The sequence below is a fragment of the Arachis ipaensis genome, chromosome B01 (genome assembly GCF_000816755.2).
Source record: "Arachis ipaensis cultivar K30076 chromosome B01, Araip1.1, whole genome shotgun sequence".
NCBI lineage: Eukaryota > Viridiplantae > Streptophyta > Magnoliopsida > Fabales > Fabaceae > Arachis > Arachis ipaensis.
Genome location: NC_029785.2, coordinates 81,641,990 through 81,649,413, shown reverse-complemented (window position 1 = coordinate 81,649,413; position 7,424 = coordinate 81,641,990). Strand labels below are relative to the sequence as shown.

At 35.3% G+C, this 7,424-nt stretch overlaps 1 long non-coding RNA gene across 1 annotated transcript; it reads left to right on the top strand.

Annotated features, from left to right (window-relative positions):
• On the top strand, positions 1,770-4,921 carry LOC110271029. The gene is made up of 3 exons (XR_002361023.1): positions 1,770-1,914; positions 2,000-2,057; positions 4,874-4,921. It is a non-coding gene; the product is annotated as an uncharacterized LOC110271029 (long non-coding RNA).

The following is a 7,424-nucleotide window of genomic DNA, read 5'->3' as shown; positions in this document are numbered from 1 at the left end:
TTTAATGCAATTCATGATTTATATTCCATTGTGGTGTAATTGAGTTGTTGTTAATTCCTTGTTATTAGGTAGTTGTAGATTTAATACTCTTGTTTTCAATTTACCATGCTTTCCTTTTATTCCTTCCAAGTGTTTGACAAAATACTTGGAAGGATGTTAGAGTAGATTTTTTTGTTCTTGGCTTGGGATGGTAATTTAGGTGAACTTGAGTTAATAATGTACAAATGATTGATAGTTGGTATCTATTGACTCTAGCTTTCCCTAAATTGATTAGTGAGATGGTTAGGACCTATGGATTAGGATTAATGTAGCTCATATAACTTTCCTCTACTTGTTAGAAGATAACTTAATGGGATTAATCCTTGCAATTATCATATTGTGGTTAGTAACAAGGATAAAGATCTTTAACCATCAACCCTTGCCAGGACCTTTTCATTATTTGAGTTTCCATTTACTTTCATGCCATTTACTTTTCTTGTTTCTTATTCCAAAACCCCAAAACACTTTGCCATAACCAATAATTGTAACGGCCTAGCCTTTAGCCTCGAAGAAACGGCGCTTTTTCGAGATCAACTGGAATTTTTATGGAATTTTTAGGAATTTTAGTGCCTATAAGCACCTCCACTACACAGGTGCTATGTCATCAAGCTGCTGAGTCAGCAGCTTGATTGCACCAGACACCTCTCCTAATCTAAGCAGGCACGTCGCGAAAAGTTGCGTTTTTGAACCACTTCAGGTCCGAATTTCAAAATTCTGATTTCCGTAGTTTGCCTCTATGTGACGAGCCGGTCTCGAATTTCGAGAGAAAAATTATATTAATATAATATTCATATATTATTATTTTATTTGGAATATTATATTATTATTTTCTCTAATGTGGTTAATGTTGATCTATGTTTGATAATATAATAACTGAGCTATAAATCTACCGGTAATGGATAATACCAGCATTCTTAGATGAACTTAGCAATGCTAATGCTTCATCATATTTCTTTTATTCTCATGATTATCATGTTACTAGTATTATTTATACTAGTAAAGCTCATGCTTATCCTTAAGTAGTATAATCTGATGTATCTAATTTTCGTAATTATCTTCAGAATGATATTTTATTATTAAACTCTGATGAGTCAGCACCCAGTGACACGTGGCTCTCCCAGAGTTAGCCACCACATGTTTCCTTTCTTGCTCTCCAAGAATGCTAATGCTTCATCATATATCTTTTATTCTCATGATTATCATGTTACTAGTATTATTTATACTAGTAAAGCTCATGCTTATCCTTAAGTAGTATAATCTGATGTGTCTAATTTTCGTAATTATCTTCAGAATGATATTTTATTATTAAACTCTGATGAGTCAGCACCCAGTGAGACGTGGCTCTCCCAGAGTTAGCCACCACATATTTCCTTTCTTGCTCTCCAAGCAAAGCTTTCTTAAGGGGAAAGTAAGAAATACTTGTGTTCTAATACATCTAGCTTCTGTAATTATCCTTTCTTGAGATATTTTTACACCAAAATTTAGGATAATGCTTATTCAAACCCCACGTTCTCCCATGTATCATCATTACTATCATTTTTACTTTCTAAACAAGTTAGAATTCGAAATTCTAGAGAGAGAAATGGAAGAACTTCCATGAAAACTTCCATGAACACCTAAGCTTCTTTCTCCGTTCTTTTTCAAACTAAAACCCCTATCAAAAATCTAATCCGACCAAAATGATCACCTCTTCCTCTTCTTCATTTCTATATCAATTTTCATAGAGTAAATCAAGGCATGATGGCTGCTCCTCCTCCTTGAAGTTTCATCCATGGTGGGAACTCAAGCTGATGATGTTTTCTTCATGTTTTCTCTTAAGATCTCTTGTTCAATCACCACAGGCTATAAGAAAACGTGATTTCTAGCTGCCTTGAGGTGAGGAAAACCTACTTTTCACCATCATGAAGCTTCAGCCTTCATGGTTCATATGGTTCTAAAGTTGTTTTTGATGTTAAAATAGGCGTAAAAGTGCTTTTGGAAGCTTGTTCTTGGTTCAATTCTTGGCAGCTGCAAAGGAGGTAAGGTTTGGTAAATTAATCAATGATTGGTTTGGTTCTTGAAGTGTTAAATCAGCTCTTGTTGCTTGAAGCTTGATTTTGAGTGTTTGTGTGATGGTTTGATCGTGAGATCTTGTTGTTTAATGCTTGAAAATAAAGTTTTTGATGGTTCTGAGGTTGTTGGTGTTGCTGCTTGAAAACGTGGCTTTCCAGCCATGAAATTCATGATATTTGATGTGTTTTTGATGTGTATTTGATGGCTAAAGCGTTGCTCTTTGGTTTGGTCAAAATCAGGTAAAAATCGGTTACCGAAAAGATTGAAAAACTAGTTAAAAATCAAGCTGAAATCTGATGAACTTTTGGAAAAATATTTTTGGTCTTTGAAGGAGAAGAAAAACGTTGGTTTTGATGATTTTGGGGTCAAATTATAATTATTAAAAAGTTTGAGATTGAAAGTTAATTAAAGAAAAGTTAAGGGGTCAAAATGCAATTTCCAAAAAGTTCAGGGGTCAAAATGCAATTTTTGAAAGTTGAATAAAATATTATTATTTTAATATTAAAATATTAAAATATTATTTTATTGTTAATATTATTTCTGATTAATGATAGGTGAAGAAAGCTTGGAGAAAGGATGAAGCAAGAAGGAATGGCTAGGAGGAAGAGAGGACAAAAAGCTGGAGCAAAAGTTAGCCTCAAACGTTTTGGCAAACGTTGGCGCATGAACAACACACCCTGGAGAGCAAAAGTTTGCGCCAACGTTAGCCTCTAACTTTTTGGCTAACGTTGGCGCCATGAGTGTGCAAGGGGGGCCAACGTTGGAGCAAAAGTTTGACCCCTAACTTTTGCCCCAACGTTGGTATCAGCAAAAGAGGGTGGCTGATGTGAAAAGTTGGAGTAAAAGTTTGCCTCAAACTTTTACTCAAACTTTTACTCAAGCTTTCATGATTCCAAACCCGGTTCAATTCGGTTCTTCTCCAAACTCCATGAGCAATCAACCAAGGCCTCTATCAACCCAATCCTATCAAGAGCAAAGGCCCAACTAAAGGCTTGAAGACCATTTGAAGAAAGTGTATAAATAGCATAGGATTTAAGTTTTAAGAGAGCTTCCTTTTGAGAATTTTTCAATACTTGCAGCAGAGAGCTCATTTTACATTCTAGCATTGTTATTTTAATTCAAGAGAATTGGGGAGGAGAATTGATCTCTCTTCTTCCTTGTTCTTGCCCAGCACTCTTTAATTTTCTTGCTTCAGATCTTGGTTGGAGAATTGAAGAACTTCTGTTTCAATCTCACCTTGGGATCTTGTTTAATTCTCTGCTTAATTGAATTTCAGTTTCTGTTACTTGCTCTCTCATCTACTTTCTCTGCAATTTACATTTCCTTTGCAATTACTCTTGTTGGATCTAGGAAGGCATTGAGATCTAGACTTGGTTATCTAGTCTCTTGGGTCCTGAGATCTGAATTCCAATTTTACATCCTCTGTTTAATGCTTTTCAATCTCATTTACATTTCTGTTTTTAGATCCGATTCAATCCAAGTTACCTTCTACTTGTCTGATCAATGCAATTTACTTTTCCTTGTTTAAATTTTGCAAATCCAATTCCCAATTCCCTTTACAATCCAAGCCATTTACATTTATTGCAATTTAAGATTCTGCAATTTACATTTCTTGCGTTCTAAGTTTCTGCTATTTAATTTCTTGTTTTTTAAGATTCAGCACATTTACCTTCTCTGCTCTTTACTTTCATGTGATTTACCCATTCCCTTCACTTTCCATGCAATTTAAATTCTGCAAATCACAAATCTCTCAACCAAATCTTGATTCGCTTGACTAAATCAACCACTAAACTAAAATTGCTCAATCCTTCAATCCCTGTGGGATCGACCTCACTCCCGTGAGTTATTATTACTTGATGCGACCCGGTGCACTTGCCGGTTAGTTTTGGGTGTTTTGGAGAAATTCGTTTTTCCACAAAAATATCCCATCAGGCTGCGGTAGAGATGTACCAGCCCTGCAAGCTGAATGCTTGGTAGAGGCCTGATTCGCATACCTGTGGTATATTGAGATTTGAGCAAATACCAGCCCTACAAGTCGAGAGTACTTGGTAGAGTGTATGCGGTACTTAATCTGGGATTAAGTTCTGGGAAGGCCTTATCTGACCTGGAGGGTCGGATTGCGTCGGGTGCGGGTCGAAACCGACAAATGAGCTCATTACCTGCAGTAGGATCAGACATGCATCATACTTGTTTGTGCATATTTTAATTGGTTTGGCTATGTGAACAACTCTGTTTAATTGCTAACTGCTATACTTGACGTAACTGCTCTTGATTGTGTTTGAACCTCATTACTTGTGTTTGTAACTGATTGTTTGGATTGTGGTGATTGGATGTTGATTGAGTTGTTTGGGCCTAAGGCTGTGGTTGGTTTGTTTGAGGTCTAGCTTTGTATAAAGTATTTGATTGATTCAGCATAGACTTAATGAACCTATGCTTGGAACAAGATGATCATTTATACCGCGTAGGTAACTTCTTTTATGTTTATAGTCTAGTAAAGTATGAAAAATCAAACTCTTACAGCATAGACTTAATTGAACCTATGCTTGGGACAAGTTGGTCATTCATACCATTAGGAAACTTTTTAGATTCTTATCTCTGGAAAAGAAGTTTGGATTTATAGTTAATTAACTGATTTCTTTTGAAAAGGTTTTGAATATTTGATTGTTAAACCATCAATTTTCAAAGGATTTAGAAACTTGCAAGCAGACATTATAAATGGACTTAACTATGAACCCCGACCTTACTAAGAACTCCCCAGTTCTTACCCCTTACACCTCTTCAGATGGACACGGGAGTCCTGCCCTACGAGATTAATCATCTGTACATCCACAACGACCCAGTGCGCAGCTACGAGTATTACATCCGATGTGCAGCACCTTGTATACGTAATTATATAGTACGTGACCCTGAGATCGAGAATATCTCTTCTGGTAGCAATGAGCCAGATGGGGCACCAGCGACCAGACATCATCACCCACCCAACGGTTTTCTGTGAGGGGCTTTTGGATCAGAGACGAGGAGACTTTTGAGGCGTCCATTCTAACCACGGTACCTTAGAGTGTTTCCCTCACTTGTACTAGCATGCTCAGATGGAATAGGCATGTCATAGAGTTAGCCTAGCCTGGGTGCCAGCTTAGGGGCTTTTAGACAGGCCAGGTCCCGGGACGTCTTATGTATATATGTGTATATATTATATGAGTCACTAACTGAAGGATGCTGTGTTATAATTCCTTACTAGTATAACTGAGCTGCTTCTGCATTATGATGTATATTGTGGTGTGATATTCTATGTATTGCCTTCTACAATTCCTTGAATGTGTGTACTCATGTTTCGTTGTTATACTCTATGTATGCAACTCTAAACTACTATTGTTTTAAAAAAAAATTACTCGAAACTCGCGAGGTGTTAACAACGAACAGGCTTATAGTTATTAAATATTACTTAAGTTAGGGAAACAAGTTGGTAACGTTCAACTTTTAGTATGATCATGACATGCTGGAAGTTGGGCCGTTACAATAATCAAGCACACTTCCCTGCAATCCTTTGAGAGACGACCCGAGGTTCGAATACTTAGGTTATTTTATTGGAGTTTGTACTTGTGACAAACAAAGTTTCTAAACCATATGAAAAATCCGTCCATCAGTTAGTTAACCCAAGTTACGAAGTGTTAAAACACTTGTTAGAACCTAATCATCCAATCAGATCCTAGTACAAAAATACCATAACCAAGAGGTTGTGTTGTTACTTAACTGTCTCTAGCTTAAACATGATGATTGAAAGTGCAAATTGTGCCCCTGTTGATTAGTGTCATGTAGTCATGAGTCAACTGCTGTTTGTTGTTTTCATGATGTTGTAGCTTGCTAGTCTAAGTGCCTGTTTCACTTTCACCTTGCTTGAATAAATATCTTGTTCCCTTTGCCTTTTGATTAAATAAAAGAAAATGTTTGACACAAAAAGATTAATTGTCTAAGTTGGTAGGAAACTGAATAAGGTTAAATGGTGGTACATGTTTGATTGTTTAGCTAGTTCACTAATAAGGAGGAAAGGTAGAATGTCCCTTTTAAGCATGAATTCAGTTGCTGTGTGAGAAACCTTACTGAATAAATGGCCTTGGAATAAAGAAAGAACAAGAAAGAAAGGAAGAAAAGCCAACGTTGGTGGAAAAGTTGGGCCACCAATGGCCAGTACCAACGTTGGCAACAAAAAAAGAGAAGAAACAAAGAATAAGCTAGACACCAATGGCTTAAAACTTAAGACACATGCGATGTGAATTTCATTTATACTCCATAAACTTTAAGTGCGTCATTAATGTATGCTTTAATTTATTTGTCTACTTTGAATATATTAATTCATATCATCTATCATTAGTTTTGTTATGATGATAGCTAGATAGCTTAGACTACATGTGTCAGCTTTCTGTTTCACTTGGGTTATAATTTTTTTTCAGCACTTAGATTTATTTTTCAAACCAACTGCTGCTTTCATCTGCAATGTCAGATTCCCACTTCAGTTGGCTAGCTTTCCATTTGATGACCATAATTACCCCCCACTTCAACTTATTATCTCATTCTGTCATAGTGCATACTCGTAGTTGAAGTTAGATATTGAGAATGTTGTGGTTGTCCATTGTAAGGCTGGAATGGCAAGAACAGGGTTGATAATTTCCAGTCTTCTATTATTCCTAAAGGCGAGTAGTATCTAAACATTTTCTTCTAAATTTAATGAATCTGCTTTACATTTACTCCATCTTTCTCTTTACGCTGCTCAGTTTTATTTAGATTTGGCAAATTAAATGTGCTGCAGTTCTTTCCAACTACTGAGGAGTCAATGGAATACTATAATCAGAAACGATGTGTTGATGGAAAAGGACTTGTTTACTAGCTAGAATGATGGCTGCTAATTTGTATTATTTCCAGATAGAAGATCTTATGTTTGAAGTAATTTATTTTTAGAGAAATAAATTGTATTTTTAGAGAAATAGTTTGTATTATTCCCAAATAGAAGATTTTATGGCTGCTAATTTATTATGGCAACCTAAATCTTCTTTAAGGAAAAATTTTATTATTTAAAGAATATTACATAGTATTATTATGTATTTATTTTTATTTTATAATGTATCACTAATTTAATTAAAGATATAGGATTATATATATAATTATATTATTAAATATTAGGTTTTAGATTGTATTATTAGAAGATCTTATGTTTGAAGTAATTTATTTTTAGAGAAATAAATTGTATTTTTAGAGAAATAGTTTGTATTATTCCCAAATAGAAGATTTTATGGCTGCTAATTTATTATGGCAACCTAAATCTTCTTTATTCTTTAAGG